The 22765-nt window shown below is 34.9% G+C and overlaps 1 protein-coding gene and 1 long non-coding RNA gene across 5 annotated transcripts in view; both read left to right on the forward strand.

Annotated features, from left to right (window-relative positions):
• The window catches only part of LOC110382001 (allatostatin-A receptor), a 156024-nt gene that overhangs the window by 103347 nt on the left and 29912 nt on the right, over positions 1 to 22765 (forward strand). The gene's annotated exons all lie outside the window — the stretch shown is intronic.
• Positions 16509 to 17578, forward strand: LOC126056948 (uncharacterized). Its single transcript, XR_010277463.1, has 2 exons — positions 16509 to 16725; positions 16983 to 17578. It is a non-coding gene; the product is annotated as an uncharacterized LOC126056948 (long non-coding RNA).

Genomic DNA, 22765 nt, shown 5'->3' on the forward strand with positions numbered 1-22765 from the left:
AACAAACAGACAGACAGAGTTAGTTTCGCATTTATAATATTAGTAGGGATTATTATTGTAAATGCGAAAGTAACTCTGTCTGTCTGTTGCGTCGCTGTCACACCGAAACTTCAAAATCAATTTGAATTTTATTTGGTTTGGTGAATACATAGTTAAGACCCTGAGAAAGGATATATGCTACATTTCATCCAGGTGTGGAAAGTTGTTCCTTGTCACATGGGTGAAACCACAGGGTACAGTTAATTGCTATATGTATAGCAATTTTAGATACAAAATATGACAGATCCGCCTCAAAATCTGTTTAATTCGAGATCTTATACTATATTACTTCAAAAAGTGGTTTTCACTTTTTTTGGCATCAATACGTCACAAAACCTACCCAGGCAGTTTATTATGCTAAAGTACCAAAATTTTCGCAGGTATATTAAGTGGAAAATTTGCGCAAATGGAACATCATTTGTAGCAATAAAGCCAAAATGTCTCCGGGGAAATACAAGTTAAGATACTGAAGTGGAATTAATCACAAGACGAGAGAAAAAAAGTACGAGAAACAATTCATCTTTCGATTGTCTAGTAACCCTAGAACATTATTTAAGTATAGTGTATTCGATTGGAATAATCGATAAGGTTTATCGATTGGTTCGCTGGTACGGCTCGTACCGTATAACCTGCCTGATATTTATGCAATACTCAACCTTCATTTGCAAAGACTGAGGAGACGAAATGGGTTCAATAAAAGACAGTCGTGGCATCAACAATTCAAATCAAATCGATATAGCAACAATTTATTGGCATACTAAATTTTGCCAGCGGTTTCACCCGCTTTTTGAAAGAGCTAATTTCCCATATAAAAGTAGACTAAACGTTATTCTGATGTGTAAGCTATTTATGATTGAAAAGTTTTCTAAAATCCGTTCAACAGTTTGTGCGTGAAGAAGTAACAAACATACCTACACACTCACAAACTTTTGCCTTTTATAACTGAGTTCAAAAAAAAGAGGTTCTTAGACTACGAGTTCTTAGACTAAGTTTGACTTGTATGTAGGTATGTTTGTGTATGATTATCTCATCTGTTTGGTTGAAACGATTTTGATGCAATTTTCAGCATAGTTTCGTTCATATTATTGAAGTCGGTATTATTTTTTTGTAAAAAGGTTTACAATAGTGTGATACGCACTGTAATAATTTAGCTACACAAATAACACGTTAGTATTACTGACTGATCCAGCACATTCGATCACCACTGTCCTTCAAGCGTAATCCCAGTTTGCATATTTTTGTGGCCACCTCGCCCACAGCGCTAAGCGCTTTTACACTAATAACAAGGAGATAAATCATGATGGGAATGCGTCGCTTAAAGCGCTGCTTTGCCAATCTAATCCGGCTGAACATCGATCAAACAATGAAGGATTAACGAAACTTTATTACGATTTGCCTCAAGTTGCTGGTGATGGCGGGTTGCCTATAAAATAAAATATATTGTCCTGGTCATAATTTGTCGATATGTATTGAAGCGTTTGTATTTTATTGTGTTTCGACTGTTGGTTTCAAGATTGAGGACTGTAGCTTATGTATTCTGATTGGTATTTCAAGCTACAATAGGGTCAGGCTAGTTAGACGTTATATTTTTGGAGTATTTGGAAAGTCAACAACCTTTATTTTTCAGGGCGGTATATACAAATTAGAACACATTATCGTTGTTCCTAGGTTATATCTTAGTTTTTTCTTAGTATAATGCTCATCCATTAATGTATGAAATATTTAGAATTTAAGAGAGACCTTGAGTTTATTTTGTTTTGATGTTTCTTCCCGAGGTTAGGCCTCACCTTACTTTCATTAATAAGAATAACGTTATTCAATTTAGGGTCAACCAACTTACATACCTACTTTTCCTTTTTGAAGGAAGTTAGTGAAGAACAAATTTTCAAGCAACACAGCTGTCTTTTACAATTTAATGAATGGATTTTAGTGTAAGACTCGCATAACCATCTCGAATTTGCCCGAGCTGGTGGCATGTGTAGACATTTTTTCACTTAATAAAAAAGCGTGTGGCACTATGTTCAACAGGTACTTCTCTTCCGCTTTATCTCCCATCTTAGACCACATGCTATTAATACCCTATTTCCACCATAGCACAATTAACTAATACTTTTGTGTACAAGACTCCATATTTAGACTCTTTGATGTCCGCGTGTGGCGAAATTGTTAAAATTTTTGATCTATCTACTTTCAGTTTTAATGCATTTATTTTTAAACTCGCTGTGTTATTTAAAACAATGTTTCGTGAGCATGAATGGAGTATAGTGAAACTTTTTTGTTGTTTTCTGAGTTTGTATGCAACGTTTTAGCGAGAGTTGCTTTCTGTTTAATAAGTCTTTTTTTATAAACCTACCGTTTAGACGATCGCAAAATGTAGTAGTTAAGTAACTTTATTATTATTAGCCCAGATAAAAAGGACCCAATCATCATCATCATCAGCCTATCGCAATCCACTGCTGGACATAGGCCTCTCCAAGTGCACGCCACTGAGATCGAAGGACCCAACAACTTCCTTAAATAAATGGGATATCTAACACGGTTTTTTCTTTTCAAATTTTACCTTTACCCATTTCCTGATATTAAAACATTCAAACAAACATCGCTTCAGGTCTCTCATATTATTGTACACTTACAGATTAGCCTTTTCATATAATACCTACTATCTTAATTATAATCCAAAAATTCAGTATGTAAGCCGTTTTGACCTTTAACCTGCCCGAAGGCGACGGGGATTGTTTTTTTAAATTATCACTGCCAAGTTAATATGTAAGTCACTGTATATATAAGACCCTTGTCTGAAACGTACCCTTAGGCTTTACATCCCTTCATGAAATCAAAAGTTTATAAGCAAAAATAACATTAAATTATATGGAGACATGTCCATATTAACATGACATATTTTTTGTAAAAATAGTTACAATACTCATTAGAATTTTTCGGAGTATTCTAACTTTTAACAATATTCTTTAACAAAATAGCCTCTAGATATGCTTGTTATTAGTTTTTTCTATACTTAAAAAACTTGCGTCTAATTATTTTGTTGAAGAATTTTGTAGTCGGCTATTCTTTTCGGTTATTAATGAAAGAATCGAGAAAGTTTTACTGTAGCCTTTTATTCTTTTCAGAAATAATATCTTAAGTTATCTCCCTGCCTGTCTGTAAAAGTGAAAAAGTTATTAATAAAGAAACTTGGGATATTCTTAACTGTTTGTGCGTATAAGTTTATTGATAAAGTCCATTATTCTATGTCCTTCGATTACTTTCAAGGTCATCAAAAGCCATATGAAGATGACATCAAGGACTGTAACTAAACATTCCTTTTACCGAAATGGCCTTAACCAATTCTCTATAGCGTACTTTATTTTACATGTTTCAGTGAAACTTGGACGACAGTGCTTTAATTTTTGGCATGAATATCTATATCTATTTTGTGTTAGTATAAGTGTAGTTGAAATGTCTTTAAAAAGTATTGCGCCTAATTTGAAACATCGTAAAATATAATTTTGAACATTATATTTATTGGAATTTCGACTACTTAAACATATTAATGATATTGTATATAGAGGTAATTTCCCCTCACATCACAATTTATAGACTTTTTTAAGCAAATGAACATTACATTTTGTAAACAGACAGCATTTTACAAAATTTCAGCTCCAAAAACGCCAAACAGTGTATTTTCACATTTCCTTTCAGTTGCAACTCTTGTGAAATATTCAGATTTTCGTTCATAATTCCACTTTTGCCTGAACCAAAACTTGACTAGCAGTGCCAGTGAGAAAATTTCAACAGTCAAAGTTCACACGAGCGACTCATTTTTTTTTTGTCAACTTTATAACACAGGTTTTAAGGATTTCATTTCTCGAACCTACACTTAAAATTCTTGTCGTTTTTGATTCACAACTGTTTTTATGAATCAGTCTGCTAATTCATAGCTCCCACACACTACTGCTGACTTTTAGTTTGGGCTCATAAACCGGCACGAAGATGAAGGGAAGACGAAGTCACATTGGAAATATAAGGTATTTAACTGGTACTTATCAGAATGACTAAAACTTTGATTGGAATTAAGATTTTCTCAAAAAAAATAGTTACAAACCATCGGGTCAGCTTTCGGCCGATGGTTTAGTCTGAAGAGTGCAGGTGCTCTAAAAGGGTACTCTAAATAATATATTTCAACTGGAGGTGTGAGCTTTTAGACTTGACATCATCAGATGACCCCTCTCGCTGTGACTGTCAGATTTTCACTGACTAAAACCAACCTTTGTGGCTTTTGTTTGAGCCCTTTGTGTACTAAGGCTGAAGTAACTACGAACAATCCTAGCTCCTAGTCCTAGGCTTATACCTAGGTAAAATCGTCATCATCCTGTACTTTCAAAAATGTATTGGGATCGGCTTCTGGGTGAAATATAGATCAACATCATCATCATCGGCCTAGTCTTTTACTCAACTATGGTAACTCCTTGGTAAAATATGGGTACCTTATATTAGTTGGTATTTACAATGTAAATATTTTCAGCATACAATCTTGAATATACCACACTATATTCAATATGTACTGTAAGTAAGGAAATACGCCAATAACAAAGTGCTCCAGTATGTTTGATTGAAACCCGAGAGCAAGCAAATACACGGGAAAAGCTAGCTGAGTATAAATAAGTGCTGGGAGTGGACCACTATTGTTTGCTTCGATTTCATGTGTTTTGGTTCGTTTTTCTTTGAGTATAATATATTTTTGAGTTTGAGCCTACATCAAAAATGTCATAGTGTGTAGAACTACCGAACCAAATGAGATGGAATTTTGTTGACGGTGACATATTTTTATCCACGTGTGTCCGCGAATAACGATGAAACTACGGAAAAAGTAATTTAATTATAAAATGTCTGTATTTTTGCTCTTTCTCAAACAAATTCTTGGTTCGTTCTTGGTGCATGTGTGACTGTGCCAGAAAAAACATATTTGTATCAGAATAAAAGTATCATATACAAAATTTGCAAAAAACTACAACTATTCAGTTAAGGCAGTTCAAGAATCAGCTAACAGCTTAAGAACGCTTAGAGCCTCTCAGTGGGTACTTCCTCTAATTACAAGAAACTGTTAATTCCCGGCAACCCTTTTATCTTCCCTTCAAGTACATCCTGAAAAACATCAAGAGCCTTACACAAACATTATCTAACCCAATTAGCAACCTTTACGTACCTTCAAAAACTTCCTAGCTAAGCACAAACTATTTTATACCTTAACTCTTCTACAATATGGTCTATTCTTGAACAAAAGTTTGTGTCCAATTTTACGAGCTCCGAACCAGTTTGAAACTTACTGCTTTCCTGATAAAATCTTATTCAGTTACAGGTTAATAATTGCTATTGTAATTTGGATCTTAATCATAGTGGGCTAAGGTTGATATTTAAATGGTATTATGGTTAATTAGGCCTTTTGGAACTGAGTACTGGATTCAAGTTTTCCGCGTAGATTGAATAAGTTTTTGTTAAACGTCGAACAAAAACAGTGGAAGTGCAGATGACAGATAGTCATCTTCTTAGTGATCAGGAGTTAGGATAAGTTTTCATAAAATAGAGGAAATACAATATAAAAAGTGGGAAGTCCTGGCAATCGAGAAGAGATTAATTCGATCTTCGCCCATTTTTATATTGACGTGAACTCTTTCCAGACACAATTATACTAAGCTTAGTGGGTGGGGTAACAAATCTACTAGTAATGTGTTATCTATAAGATGTCCTATTGTAAAATATTAAAATAATAACACAAAAACTAACTAACTTCAAAGGAGGAGGCTCCTTTTTGAGGAAGTCAGCTAAAAATAAAACATCTCTATCAAAAGAGATAATCAAGACCGTAATTTACAAAAGTATTAAAAAAAAATTCAATCTCATCATCCTCATGATCATTTTTTAAAGCAATCAAATTAATCACCACGAAACACATTTGAGAACACACATAAAAGTTACCGTTCTCCATAGGTTTGAGAAAATGGGAAGATTCTTTTCCCCTCTTAACAAAATTAGGTCATTTCCCATGGGTGTCGTGAGCACTGTTAAGAGATTGCATCAGGTGTCTTGATTTTCTATAAAAGTAAAGTGATTTTTGAGAAGAATTCATAAATCTTCTTTGCATTTTAATTTGGTAATGAGGTGCTTTGTTTACAACCCACGTTGATTTACATTTTGGTTTAATGGTACAACAAAAATATTGGGAATCTCCTCCTTTTAAGGAAGTCGGTTAAAATTTAATCAAGTCAGTTTGGTATACCCATAGGAATTAAACTTGCGCTCCTGGAAATGAAAAAATGTAAATGATGAAACATGGAAACTATTTTTTTATTCGCTAATAATTTGTAGACTTTATAGCCCTAAAGTATAGAAAAACAATGAAATAATTCCTTCCAGATAACCATTTACTTAATTTCAAAAGCGATGATAAATCTTTGATTGTTGATTGGAAGTTTCCACAACAACAAGGCGGTAGTTATTTAATATTCATTACGTTATGAAGCTTATCAGTTAACACTTGTTTGCCTTCTTTGTCAGAAAGGCACACCTTGATTAATTAGCTCTCGCTTACCGAAGAAGACTTATTAATTTTAGTGGCAGACTGATGATGTCGGCCAAGGCGACTGTCTTTCAAGAATATCAGCCAGCCGTGCAGGACATATTAAAGTGCAAACGCAGGTGCACTCTCTATTCCTTTACTCTCATAGTCCAGGGAGACCACAATCTGACAGAACCCCAATGCGATCATCCTCAACTATCCTAGTACCTTAGGCACCTAAGGCCTAAGACCTAAGCCCCCTGCCGGGGCTACGGTACCTGCCGGTGCTGCGAGATTGCTTGAAAGAGTAACCGTGACCCTGGTACGTAAAGGGCTTAAGAAGGAACATGATGGATTTTAGTCAGTAAGAGTCATTCTCTGACTCCGCTAACCCTCAGCGGGAAGGGTCAAGGGCAAATCTGCAGGTCACACGAGAGGAAAAAGAATATTTGCTTAGTTTCCCAAAACTTTCTCAGAACTACTTGCATCCGACTCCCTGCTCCAAGAATTTGATGGTACCTCAAAGTTATTTGAAAACTCGAAGTACTCTTCAAATCCAGATCAATCATCCTCCTCGATTCTATTTCTGGATATCTTTACTGAAATTCAGTTTCAAGAGATAGTTCAACAAAGCAACAACTTATATTCGTTCCGGGAAATTACTTCAAACTAACGTACAGTTGAAGTCAAACTAAAATAGACTAAAAGATATGAAAAAACTATTCCCCGTTTCTAAAACTCTAAGCCTGAATTTAAATTCTTCCATATTATTTATATGTGTATACCACAATGTATGCTACTTAATACACACACATTCTATCCTAACTTTAATGTTTATTATTGAAGTGTGATTACTTGATTGAGTACGAAGTCCTCATGTCGTACCTACACTTACGATGGTCACCATTTCTCGATTGCTTTGCTTGCATGACGTCAGCAATGTCATACTTAACTACGTACATGGTCGCCAAACATTTACATTTTCTAACTCTTTTTTACGCATAGCCCACTTCAGTAAGACAGCACCTATTCATACAAAATGTAGATGATTATACATACATAGGTAGCTACGTATCTTACACGAGCCCAAGAACTCAAAATGTCGAATTACGCATTCCCTAGAAACCCGCGTGGGCAGTGCAAACCAATAAGCTACGGTTTTTTTTAATTTCAATGTTTGCAAAAGCTCGAAAACTGTAAATAGTATTAAATCTATCCACTGAATTTAAATTACGTTTGCAAACATCGGGGGATTTGATAAAAATATGTTACATACTGTGCCTGCTCAAACAATATTGTATGCCAAATTATTTCCTTCGGCCAAATCATTCTAAGAAGAGGAAATTACAATATATCTTGTGTGTTTTAGACAAATATATATGATTTTTTAAGCAATTCGCGTTCTTAATATCTTCAGGGAAAACAGATTCTGTAATTATATTCTATTATATTATACTAGCCGCTGCCTGCGAGTGCACCTGTTTTTACAAATTATTTTTTATTCGGACAAACTATACTTTTCTAATATTAAAATAGATAATGCAGATTACTATTACGAAACCATACTTTTCTAATATTGAAGTAGATAATGCAGATTACTATTACAATCTCACGTAGATTTATTGCTTGCAGTATTACAAATAGTTGACGGGAAAATTGACCAGTAGTTTTTCCGTCATAATACGAGTCAATGTAACTTTCTCGGAAAAGACCTTGTTACTGGGTAACTGGACAGACTGAGAAAATATTGAGGATATTCGCAGAAATTAATATAAATTGCGTTTGAAATATTCAACTGAATGACGTTTCGTTTGCAATATACACTTGCGTGCAATAAATATGGGTCAGTTTAATGTCTCTGACAATTTAGAAATTTACATAAATTGTTAAAGAAATTACTGGTTATTTATTAATTTATGCAGCTTCGTAAGTTTTGTATTTTATTGCTGTCAATATTTCTGAGTTCTTCATAGAACTATAACATTTTAACTACCTGTATAAAAACACAGACATAATAATTACGTACTCATTCTGAATTTTAAGCAATACATCTTAATTAAAGTATATTTATATAGTTTCATACAAAAAGTAAAGATTTGGATTATCGCATGACGTATTTGTAGCGATATTTATAGCGTTCGGATTTTTTTTTAAGTTATACTATGACATTTTCAAATAACAAAATGTCATAGGAACTGTGCTCTGAATTTTGAATCCACCATTTAATTTGCGTATAAAAATGACCTTTCCTATCGAGTTCCAAAAAAAGGAAAAATTATTCGAGATGCGTATCTCGATTAAAAACGTTCCAAAATCGATGGAACATTATTTACATTCTCAAAAGATATTATCTTAGACAATTGAACTTTCCCCTAAATTCCCTTTCCCGCATATTTATGAGGAAACTTTCTGCTGTACCGCCCGGGGCGTCTGAAAAAACATTCCTCCATACTTTCACGGCTACATATGAAAAGGACGTATCTTTATACTAATATAATAAAGAGGAAACAATTTTTTGACTGTTTACCAAAAAAAAATTGTAAAGGCTTCGAAATACTGAAGTGATTTGAAAAATTCTTTCATTATTAGAAAGCTACACTCTTCCCGAGTAACACAAGCTATATTTCATCCCGGTATGGTCAGTAGTTTCCACGGGACGCGGGTGAAACCACGGGAAAACGGCTGATATAAAATAATGTGTACTTACGTCCTTTTAGCTTTACCTCATACTGGTGATATGTTGAACAGTTTTGTCATAAATCAGTCTAGTTTTTTGCAGATAAACAAAAAACTAAAACGCTTTAGTTCTTGAAGATTACTGAGAATGGGGAATAAAATATATTCGTCTTGTTGACTTTGACATTATAATGAAGTTATGAAATAGATAAGATTGTTTGAAGAAATAGACATAGGTGCTGGGTTGACTACAAATAGAATTTCGGATAAGGGTACTTTTATAATGTTTTAACTTCAACATCACATTAGAATGATTTATATATGAATAAACAAATCTTTACATCACATTGAAATTAAAATAATGTCCCTACTAGTTTGACTTAACAAAAACGTAACTAAAATTCATCACCACGCAAAAACGTATTGATCTCCGAACATTTTTATAAACTACCACAGTTTTTCACAAACACAATCTATAACATAGCACGTAACTTTTAAAACCACTCAAAAAAGATCAACAGGAAAAAATTAAAAGCTTGTCTACGTAACGTATACTTATCAACTTCCCATCTATTTCTGCCAAAAATAACAAACACAGATTCTACTGAGAAATGTACAGTATGAAGCACTGAAAATGAGTCAGTAACCAAAATCTGTGAAACGCAAAAATCTAGAGGAATGTTTTTCTTTTCAATAAATTACACAAAAGTATCTTTATTTTTTTTCACATAAAATAACTACGTTCGTTATAATTTTAACCGACTTCAACAAAAGGAGATTCTCAGTTTGACCTGTATGTATGCACGTTTTTATCAAAAAAAATATTTTTCAAACGTACGAAAGTTTTAGGTGTATTTTTGAATTCGATTTTATTTTCTGCTAAAAAGGTTTTTAGATTATTAAAAAATAGGTAATAATAAACATAACCAGATTCCACGCTGTTAAAATAATACACATTTAACTTTACGAAACTGACTCAATTTTTCTGCCGACTACTGTATCGATGTCGTCACAACTATTTCAGTGTCTGACAGACTGATATGGTAGATCATAAATAAAAGTTTTCCTTGTAATAAATATGTAAGTTCAAGAATAATGTTAAATAAACGACACCGTGTTTATCTGGGTCGGAATTCCGTACACTGAGTCTAGGTTAAAAATAAGTAGTTACGTAGTTTACAATACTTGAATGAAATAACGTAAAATTATTGGAACATTTTTTACGTAATACTAGCTTACGACCGTGGGTTTTCCCACATCTCTTGGGAACTACTTCTATCATCCAAATAAAATACAATATTTATAGGTAAAGGTTACATCTATCTCTGTGTCACATGTCATCTTAATCGGTAGAGCCGTTTTAGCATTTTTGCATCACACACACAGGCTCCTTGGCATTTATATTTTCTAGATTATTCAACATTATAAACTTGAACTCTATTCCAGTACAACTTCCTGGTATTTTTTTATACAGAAAAATATAGCAAAAACGTCATATGCATATACATACGATGGTTTGCCTTGACATAATGTATGTTAACACTTCATTTGTAACGGAAATCGGGAAATAGACTTTTCAGTGTTATGTAGAAAATAAATCGTGTAAATGTCTTCCTAGATAGAGACAAATTATGTTGTTCCATGTTATATTAGACATAATATTATGTTTTGTTTATGATTTCCCAAATGCTGGATCTCACACTAGGTACCACAGCCCGTGTTTTTGTAACGACTCAACTGTATGAATGAGCGTTGATGCGTTTGTACTATTTTATGAATTATATAAAGATAAAGAAGTAGGCGTATAAAAAGAAAAGCTCATTAACATTAAGATTCAATATTCAGTTAAAATCGGTCTGAAAAACGTCTGGAAATTAATTTTTATCAGTACGCTTTATAACTTTTGAATATGTGGGCGGTTTTTCGATCCCTTGAATATTAGAAAAACTTCTACCAACTAAATTATGACCTTCAAAGATAGCATTCAAATAGTTAAACATTATACAGTAAGTATAGCACGACTTTTATTTTACACTAGCTTCTGCCAGCGGTTTCACCCGGATAAAAAGTAGCCTTTAGCCTTCCTCAATAAATGGGCTATCTAACACTGAAAGAATTTTTCAAATCGGACCAGTAGTTTCTGAGATTAGCGCGTTCAAACAAACAAACAAATTCTTCAGCTTTATAATATTAGTATAGATTTACAGACAAACGCATGGTAGTGTGTGAACCCCTTAACACCTCATTGATTTGTAGCAAGTTTAGACAATTTTGGCTTTGCATATTAATGTTGTAAATCCCATTAATTTTAGCGTTAATGTTTATTGAACAGCAGTGATAACTTTAGCGTAAACGGAACCGAGATAATCTTTTATTGGCGCAGTTTACAATTGGCTTCATAAAATAACAACAGCAGTATGGATTACTACCAAACTAGCTTTCTCTGTAGTTCCACCCGATTCCGAACAGAATGACTTCTTGCATCCGGATAAAAAGGCTACTTAATAAAAAAAACTGATACATACCTACCTACGCTATACCTACTATTGCTAAGTTACATACGGAATCCGTTTAGAGACGTTTGCACTCGAAAAAGTAAGAAACATACAGACACACTTACAAATTTTCACCTTTATAACATAAGTGAGAAAAACAATATTTTATCAAGAAAATTTCATCATATTATCATTATCTAATGAAATGAAACCCGGAAAATGATATCAACATTTCCATACTTTGGAATCCACAAAATAAACCTATATATAGATAGGCAAAAAAATCCCTGCTCTCTTTTTTGATGACGGCTTCACAAAACCGCTCATTTGCTCGCGTACTGCAACGATGGCTTTATGCGAAAAAATCCTTACAAAGTGCAAGCGGCGTTGCACTTCGGAATTTCATAGGATTTTATCTATTGCGGCCACGGAAATGGTTTCCGACGTAGTCTTTATACCTTTTGGAATTTCAAGCCCTTTGATTGTCTGCTCTTATGGAATTGTAATGGCAGTTTTCTGTTTTATGGTTCATAGAAATGACTTTTTTAAGTATATATTTTGAAGTTACTTGCTTTATTGGTGTTTAATCGCTTGAGTGTGATTATTTTTTTTATTTTAATCTTAATTTTTTGGCAACTATGGCTCATTTATATACCTTAATCTAAAATAAGTTGACCGAGGTGAAACTACTCCCATCATTCAGATAAATGTGAAATGTAGCGGTTTTTAGGCTACCCATCTCGGCGGCTTTTATCTTAATTGGTTCAGCAATTTCAGGGTGATTGCGTCACACACAGACTATTACATTTATACAGTAAGGATTCTGATCAGTAGTTTTTGCTAGATAATCACAATAGTAAACCACAGATTAACGACCAATAAAATACATAGTAGCAATACATAAACAAGTCATAGGAAATCTCTAAATCCCGGAATGATAAACTAATAAATTTCTCAGATAGATTGCCAGCAGTTTACAAGTTACTGTGTAAACACAATTTATAGACGCGCTGATTGCGCAAATAGGAGTCTTAGATATAATGCTTACAAGTGATTATGTGCAGATTTTATTAGATGTTTTATTAGCTAGTTCTAAAATTAATTGTATAAATAAATATTAGTATCTGTAAGCAGTTTTACCCGCATCCCATAGGAACGCTCTGCTCGTAACGGGATCAAAAAATTTCTTACTCGGGCAGAGTGAAATAATTTTTCTTTCCAACAGTGAAAGAAATTTTAAAATCGGTTCTGTAGTTTCGAAAGTTTTAGGGTACAAACAAACTCTTCATTTTATTTGTAAGTGTAGATTATTAGTCTCCATAAGAAGTTTCACGAGCGCTCTGAGGGAACTTATTTCCGTACCTTGATAAAGCCTATCAGCCTAAGTATGTTATCAATACTTCATTAATTAACATCGGAACCAAAACCCACACAAACTATATATGTTTACACTTACACTTATATATTAAACACCCCAACTAGATCAGCCTACGCAAATATCACATAACATTATACAATTCATAACAATAACTTCGTAACAATAACAGTTCCAGCCCAACTTATAACATAACACATACATACGTCAATGTTTCGAGTAGAAAAGGCAAGTATCTAGTTAGTATGCGCATATGTTATATTATACGGAGGCTTTAAACTTTGTTAAGTAAACGAAGCTCGTAATTTGAGTTCTCTTTTAAGCTTTAGAAGCTAAAATTCTGTTGTTAGTGGCTTAAATTGTGGTAGAATTATTATGCTGTGTTCATATTTATTTATTTTGTAAGTAATGTTATGAATCATTCTTCTTCTCATCGGGTAATCTGCTGGTTTAATTATCTTACAAGCCCTATTGTCAGAGTTTTCTCAATTCCATCTGACATTCTAGGTAATATTCGTTAACGCTTTAGAGCGTTCCTTCCCAGCTTTGGGAATGTAGCACCACACAACTGACTTCATCTCGTAATGGGTTGATTCCGACCTCAGTAGGAAACAGTTCTCTTTGTGGATCGCTCGTGCGAATATGTTCCTTTAGAAAGAAAGAAAGAAAATACGTTTATTCACGCACGCGTGTGACACAGCCTTACAAACAATAAACAAAAATAATAATAAAAAAATAGCAGTCAGAAATAAGAAAAGAAAAGACGAATTAATACCTGTATTTCGTACTAATAAGTTAAAATTTTAGTTAGAACCGCAAAATCAAATAACTGCATTAATTGTCACATAATAAAATCAAACCAAACAAACATAGGCCAAGATTAATATTATACATTTAATGGGCCTGTCAAAATAATAGACGCATAAATTAGTTTTACGACTGCCCACGTCACGGCTAACGACTGCATTGAATTTACTAGAAAGTTATTTTGGATATAAAACAAATGTAGGTCTAAAGATAAATTTATATTATTTACTAGCTTCTGCCCGCGACTTCGTACGCGGATCCTGTCCCTTATGCCAGCGACTACGGGGTCAGCAAAATCAAAGATCTTAATCGTCTGATATTGAATTTTAAGAGGCCGTTGACTTGAAAACAACGGAATACGCATTAGAAACGTTCCATATATTTAATTTCTGTACTTCAACGGCAAAAGCACAGCAGACTAAACAAAACGCTGAGAACTGAACCGCAATAGACGCGACCATAGGGATAAAAGTAGTGATTCGAATTAGTCCGCATTTAAGTTATGTGTGGCAAAAATATTACACGTATTATTACGTAAAAAACATTAAATAGATGACAAAGTCGTGGTGACTTAGTGGAAGTCGTGGTGGTTTAGTGGGTAGAGAACCAATCTCTCAAGTATGAGCGTGCGTCTTTGATTCCAGGTCTGGCAAGTACCTGCCAATGCAACTTTTCTAAGTTCGTATGTAGGTTACTTTCTACATATATTTTGGATACCAATGACCGTTATTTGGAAGGCATGTTAAACAGTAGGTTCCGGCTGTCATTGAACTTGGCAGTCGTTATGGGTAGTCAGACCAGTAAGCCTGACCAGTTTTACCAAGGGGTGTTGGGTTGAGCGGGTAACCGGGTTGTGGAGGTCAGATAGGCAGTCGCTCCTTGTAAAACACTGGTACTCAGTTGCATCGTGACTGGAAGTCGACTCTCCCAATTATGTATTGGGAATTACAAAGGCTCTTGAGAATGAGATATAAGCACCGCAGGACATCTGAGGCTGATGACGGGGAGTAGCTACCCCGCGGGGCTATATATACTGAGTTTTCCAGGGAGAGTATACTGCCCCCATCTCCGGACGGTCGGAGTGAACCATGACGGGGGTAGGTCTCAAGCCTCTGGCTTGGCTTGGCCGTCCAGAGTGGAGTCGCTAGAGCAGGGTTAGTAGCCCTGCTCGGAGAATGCCCCGTGGTAAGTGACCCACAGGGTGCGCGTAATCTGCGTTTAAAATCCGCCGAGGTATTCTCACACTTCAGCCGCTCATGTCCCTGTTGCCCTCTTGTTGCTATTCAGTGACTGATTCCCGGGGGCCCAGTAAGTGAGCTGGCGAAGTCTCCACCTGCAATTTTTACATGTATCTAATACATTGTCATCGGCAGGTGCCATAGTTCCCGTAGTTTCCCCATTCCTAGTCCATTAGCATCCCATCACAATAGCCCAAATAGTTTTCATCCACAGTTAGCAATGGTATAGCACAGAACCGGGGATTGTCTTTTTTTTAACGACGTCCACCGGGGATTGTCCTTGAGTTCATATTTCTATAGTGTATAAAGGGATAATCGTCGGTTTTGTGTCACCATACCTATTTCATGACATTCGTTTCTATACATTTCAAGTGTAGTATTGCTCTTGAAGTTCCACATCAGGTGTTCCAGATCTTGGCTCATCGCTCATGTCTGTCTTTAGACAACAGACCCGTGTCGGCGGCGCGCGTTGTTCCACGCGCTCCTCAAAGAGATGTCAGCAACCCCAGAGGGGCCCAGCAGGGCTGGGCCTGCCGGGGCTGCGGGTTGTTCGAAAGAGGTACCGCGGCCCTAGCACATAAGGCCTACGACGGAACACGACGGCTTTTAGTCAGTAAGAGTCGACACTCCCTCACCGCTGCTAACCCACAGCGGGAGGGTCATTGATGATTTTTACGTCGTTAAAAAAAAAAGGTGTTCCAGATCTTCGATGTATATACGTCAATAGAGAGTGCTTATTAGATTGAACCACTTTTGCAAAAACGTCTTATCTTTATATGCTATAGTCTAGCTGGGCTTCTGGGGTTCCACATCAGGTGTTTTACATCTTCAATTTTTATAAGTCAACAGAGAGTGCTTATCAGATTGAACAACTTTTGCTAAAACGTCACACCTCTATATGCTATAGTCTAGCTGGGCCCCTGGAGTTCCACATCAGGTGTTTTAGATCTTCAATTTGTATAAGTCAATAGAAAGTGCTTATCAAGTTGAACAACTTTTGCTAAAACGTCACACCTGTATATGGTACAGAGAAGCTGGGCTCTTGGGGTTCCACATCAGGTGTTCCAGATCTTAAAATTTATTATCTCAGCTGAAAATGCTCATCACATGAAACAATTTTTGCTATGGCACCATTTTGGTATCTCTTATAGTTTTGTTGGTCTGTTGGTGTTCTGCATCAGGTCTTCAAGTTTCGAAGATATCAGAATCATTTATATCAGAATTTTTTTTTTGGATTTGTGCTCCATTACTGTTTCTAAACCCCACCCAATTATTATTTTTTTAATATATTCAATGTACAGACACAGTTTTTTTACAGATTTATTAGGGTAAGGATGCCTATTATGAGACAGGCGCTTAATATGAGATAGCAAGGTATAAGTCAAACTATTCACGTCAGTCATTTGGGCGCTAGTGTCGCGCGATCAGCACAGCAACACCACTAAACGTCTGCCAGTGCGTGCCGGCCACCGGCGATCGAAATACGTGTGCGTGTAGTTTTTACATTTTCGTAAAACAAAATATTTTTCGTCAAATGTTTACAAGGTATGTAACAACTTTACTTTTACGTTAAACGCTCTTAATATATATTTGGTTTGTACCTTATATGATCCATTTTAAGATGTAAATGCAATTTCATTGTGTTTTCTTTTTGAAACAAAAAAAAAGGCATCCATTTTGTAAAATTGTTGCTTTCCTAATATGAGATATGCTGGGGTTCCTAAAATGAGATATCTCATATTGTGGTACTCAAAAAGAGCAATTATTATAAGTAGGGTTGAACCCTATATTTTTTGTTTTAGATGCCTCCCATCAAAAGGAAGACAGGGGTCGATAATGCCATGATGCAAGGTGTGAATGCAGTTCGAAGAAACGAAATGGGTTACTTAAGAGCTGCAAAACAATTTAGTGTTCCTAAGGGTACCCTTGAGCGCTATGTAAAAAAAGATGTCCGTGCAGAAGATCTTGTCCAGGATAGCAGTGGGGATGAGTATGATGCTGAATGTCCCTACTGCAGCGGAAACTTTTCACAAAATACAAGAGGAGAAAAATGGGCTAAGTGTCAAGGTTGTTTTAAATGGGCTCATGAGGAATGTGGAGAAATAGCATAGGATAATTTTTTGTGTTCTTTATGCTTAGATATGTAAGACATGATAAGATTTACAACATTTTAGAAGATTTTGATTTTTGTTATTACTTTTATAACTTTTCTTTTGATATTTGTATTAAAAGTGATTATGATTAGTGAGTAAAGCTCGAATTGTTTGTTTGTATTTGTTTGTTTTAAAGACTGATACTTGTCTATAGTTTCATGATTAAAGTACCAAAATATTAAGACTCATGTTTGTGTATAATATTTAATTAATAAGTAACAATAAAAATGTGATTATTAAATTAATATTGTTTATTTTGTTTGTTTACCCCCTAAAATTTTAAGGAACCTAATATAAGATACTATCTTATATTAGAAACCCCTAATATCTCATAATAGGAGACCAGTTGCCTTGGGTTTGTTTTCTGATATTTTTCACTTTTTACAGTATAGTCAGAAAAATATGTTATTTAGCCCTAAATAGCTATGACACATTTAAAGTACATTAAATTTGCTACCTAAAATTATATCTCAGAGTGCTCCAAATGTAATAGTTTTGTTTTTATAGTCAAAAATAGAAATGGTATCTCATAATTGGCATCCTTACCCTATATGTATAGATATCGGGAATAAAAAGTGGGTAAGCGCGAGTCGAGCTAGGTTGCCTAGGGATAGTCTGAAAGAATACTTTACCTATACCATTGCCATTATCCATGTCCTCTACCATAGATGAAATAAGGCAACACCAGATAGGTTTTTCGCCGGTAAGACTTTGCCACACCCTTCCAGCAACCCCTGGTTTGAGGTTACTCCATGGGAATTCTCACTGAGATAAAAAAAGGCATACTATCGGTATGACCATTTGAACACATTTTCACAGTGAAATAATGAAAACCTTACAGATAAATATAAAAAAGAAACACATTTTCCCATCAGTTTTTTTGAGGTTGACTTTCTAGATTAATAGGAAAAACTTACTATGATTCTAAAGATATTCTACAAGCATTCCGGTTTCGTATCTGAATGACGGTACCCTAAAAGCTGAATGAACCAAAATAAAATGTTACTTCTCTATCAAGGTCTACCTACTCGTAAAAAGAATATTGTTGTTCATATTTTTTGTCTGCAATATTACATTTTCTTAGCGTACCTATTCGAATAAAATATATAACATTTCGATTCTTATTTCGATCATATTGAACTTATAAATAGAGCTTTAGATACAAATACTTTAGTAGTCATGTATTAAAAAACTATTTATACAGATACAAACACAATGTAGACTTCTAATCTTCCGATATTTTGAGGTCATAAATCAGTATGAAAATGAATGGTACTACATACGCACATTACAAAGACAAGATATTTAGCCGATATCAGACCGAATGAAAACTTTTATTGGAATCAAGATTTTCTTTAACTTTTAACTGTTGCTGCTGCTGTTGTTGTGGCTGACTGTCAAGTTTATTGTGAATCCTATCAAACTTCTTATTCAGTATTTCCAAGGCTGGGTACCTAATCATCGTAATATGCGCACTACCATTTATCTGATTATTTAATACTGATTTACCAGTCCGTGCAAACTATCGGCCGACTAAAAGTTTGCAGCCTGCGGGGACTTGGGAATGCTAGAAAATTCCACAGATTATAAACCATTTAAAACTAACACTCTCAAGAGGCGCAAACTTAACAAAAGATATTTTAAACTTAGTTTAAAAGTCTTTGTTCTAACAACGGTCAAAGATATCTTGTTGTTATTTAAAGTTACATTAAACAGTCGTTAGTTCATATCTGTATTTATGAAGCTGAAGATTTTGTTTATTCGAATGCGGTTATCTCAGAAACTATGGTTAAAGTACCTGTAACAATTTTACTGCCAAGGAAAAAATATTTATTACATATGAAAAGCGATATACACAATATATCTTTAAATATTCCAAATCATATAATACTGAAAAGCTTTCTACTTTAAAACCTTCTTCTTTTTGGGAAGTCGGTTAAAATGCAAAAAAGCTGTAATGATATAAACCCGACAGTGAACCATAGTTTTAAGCCTATTTTTTATCCACTTACACAAAGTACAATTTCCCTCAGTATTCCAATGAAACTAATACAACCAAGTAAAGGTATTAGAAAGTACTTACTAAGAAATACATTTAATATTTTTCACCAGCACTTGTAAGCTGATTGCGCCAATCGATTCGGTGAAGAGCTCAAGTACTGAGATTGCTTCGGAGCACGATCGAAAAAGATATTAGTTATCTTTGGAGCCGTTAAGAGCGAGAATATTGGTAAATGATAGAAGTTAGAAAGAAATGTCGAAAATATCGTTATTTAGAGATAGAATACGTGCAGCAGATTGTATGTAGGTATTTATTGGTCAATGTTCTCGTAATAATCGCCAAAAATGTTTAAATTACAGCCGAAGCCCAGCAATTTAACGTATCTACCCGAACCACTGGAGAACCCATCATGACTAGATGATGGTCACCGCCAAAAGTGTTGCTTAACTCTATGTTAGAGAGGAATGGAACCATGAAAAGATTCTTTATACTTTTGTCAAGTCATAAAGGAGTCAGTAGTGTTTCCACATCACTATAACAAAAGTTGGTTACTAACTCCTGGACAAATTACTAAAGGGAAGAAGAGTCCTTCAAAGTACAAAACACTGTATTTTTCTATCAGCGTCAATTAAAATTATAAATGTCCAACTATCACGGTTCATGACATAGCCTAGTGACAAAATGAATAGAAGTCAAAGGCAATTTTTTTTTTCAAATAGGCCTTTGCAGGCTCCTATGAAACATCACACTAGTTGCACGGTTCCAAAGTTGTTCTCATGGAGAAGAGCCGGCAAGAAACTCTATGAAAAGATTTTTTTTTATATTATATACTTATCTTGTAAATGTTGGGTAAGAAAACTGTTATGATGTCTTTTATGAGTGAGTTTCGTGAACGGCTATAAAGGCCTAAGTAGTGGAAATCCACTGGCTTTTATGTAATACTTGTTCAGGAGTATAACCGTAAGTGGTTGTAACATATTTTTTTGGTAATATTTCTAGTCAATTTACCTACCTGATGCTTATTCTCATCGTAAATGAGTCTTGCCTGGGTATACTCAAATGTTACTTTAACGGTGAATAGCACCATTTAACTAAAACGATAACCGAACCATTTTCAGTTACCAAATCGCCGATTCGACCAATGAGCAGTAAACGGCTGGTTATGGTTTGGTTATCGTTATGATTAAATGGTGCACTTCCCGTACCTAAAAGTCGCAGCAATCTTCGTAAGTATGACAGAAATAAGAAAGAGAATATCAGGTTGTAAAATGCTGCAATCATAATTACAATTGCACTAGTTTTGCGCCCTTTGGAATGGAGCCTAACTCGATAAATGAGCTATTTAAATCACTTTTGTAGTTCTTGAGACTAGAGCGTCCAAAAAATAAAACTTTTCAGCTTCATAAGCTCCAACCAAAAACACAACGATCGTAGCAATCAAAAAACTATAGCCTGGTCAGTGATTGATATAAAAAATTCGTGCCCTCCAATCTAGAACGAGCTCACAAAAAGCGCGGCCCATGCAGTATGCAGTGTGCAGTGATTTTAAACGAATTCGGTTTGCCAACCATTCAATGTGAGAATAATTTGATCATTCGCTTGTCTAGCTCCATTTTAAATGTAGGAAATAAATGACAAAGCCATTTTTCGGGTTCCGTATCCATGTCCCGATGCGGTTGCATTGTCTGTGTGTTTCAGCCGGGGGGAGTGTCAGACATACTGACCTTTGTTTCTTATACAACCCTTTGTGTATCAGGAGTGCGGTCAATCTTTTGAGCAATACCACAGCCCCGTTAGGATGAAGATAGGCATAGTCATAGAGCTACATAGGGGTTTCAAAATTTTACTTTGCTTACTCTGCTGTAGACTTGTATGTGAATATTAAGCTGTTATGTTAAAAACCGGTCAAGTGCGAGTCGGACTCGCGCACGGTGGGTTCCGTACCATTATTTATAAAACGGACAAAAAAATCACGTTTGTTGTATGGGAGCCCCCCAAAATATTTATTTAATTCTAGTTTTCAGTATTTGTTGTTATAGCGGCAACAAAAATATGTCTGTGTAATCTGTGAAATTTTCAGCTCTGTAACTATCACGGTTCATGAGATACAGCCTAGTGACAAACGGACGGACGAACGGATGGACAGAGGAGCGAAATCAATAGGGTCCCGTTTTACCCTTTGGGTACGGAACTCTAATAATGATAATATAAGTGAACTCATAACGCATGTTATCTAGATCTAAATATCTCCAGCCAGACCCACAAATGATCCAACACATTACCCGCTTCATAAACATAATGCATTTACCGCGAACACTCGATATAAATTCCTTCACACATAGCCATGGCTTCATGAACTTCTCATGAATTTCAACAATAACGACCACTATGACTGTGTACTGGAATTTAGTTTTTATAGTTATTGTCTTATTTGCTGTCACTTTAACTCATATTTAGTGTGTATTCGTCGGCTTTTCTATTTGTTATCACTGTAGTTATATTCAAAGAGTCAAGTCATATTTAAAGATATAATTTTGACAATAGTTCCACGAGTCAGTCTCTGAGTTCTATGTCAAAAAAAAATATGTATTCCTCTTTATCCTAATCCTTACTAATATTATAAATGTGAAAGTAACTCTGTCTGTCTGTCTTTTTTTCATGCCTAAACTGCTGAACCGATTTGTGTGAAATTTGGTACAGACATAGTTTGGAACTTAAAAAAGGACAGAGGATAGTTTTTATTACATAAAAATGTTTTTTTTTTCGGACATAGAGCGCCGCTTATTGGTCAAACCAACCAACAAAATCTGCCGGAAGGCACTATTTCACGCGAACAAAGTCGTAGGCATAAGATAGTAATGTGAATAATTGTTGTTTTTAGGGAAAGTATAACTACCAAGCTATTTAATTATACTGGTTTACCAATAAATTTTTGAATGTCTGTTTCTCTTAATGGTTTACTTGATATTTGTCAAGGTGAGATCATGGACTGGCGTAGCGAATATTGAAGTGAATACGTGCTCATGTTTCACAAATATTTCAGTTGGTACGTGATACCATTGTATTTCTACACGTTAATTATTCATTTCACTTTTGGTGGGTTATATTTGATCTGGATATGGGAGGTAATTCCAAAAGAAACAGCTAACCACTTTATTTATTTTATCCCTACTAAAATTATAAATGCGAAAGTAACTCTGTCTGTCTAAACCACTGAACTGATTTTAATAAAATTTGGTATAGAGATAGAGTTGACCTTGATATATTTTGAATAATTCTCTTGGAAACGCCATATAACCGAACTTTACGCGGGCAAAGCCGCGGGCGGAAGCTAGTCTTAAAATGTGTTTTCCAAAACTATATTTATGATATAGTATTTTGTACAATATATGATAAAATTCTGTCCTTATCTTCCGTTGTCTCGAGGTGT

Source organism: Helicoverpa armigera, chromosome 2, assembly GCF_030705265.1.
Source record: "Helicoverpa armigera isolate CAAS_96S chromosome 2, ASM3070526v1, whole genome shotgun sequence".
In the NCBI taxonomy this organism is placed as follows: domain Eukaryota; kingdom Metazoa; phylum Arthropoda; class Insecta; order Lepidoptera; family Noctuidae; genus Helicoverpa; species Helicoverpa armigera.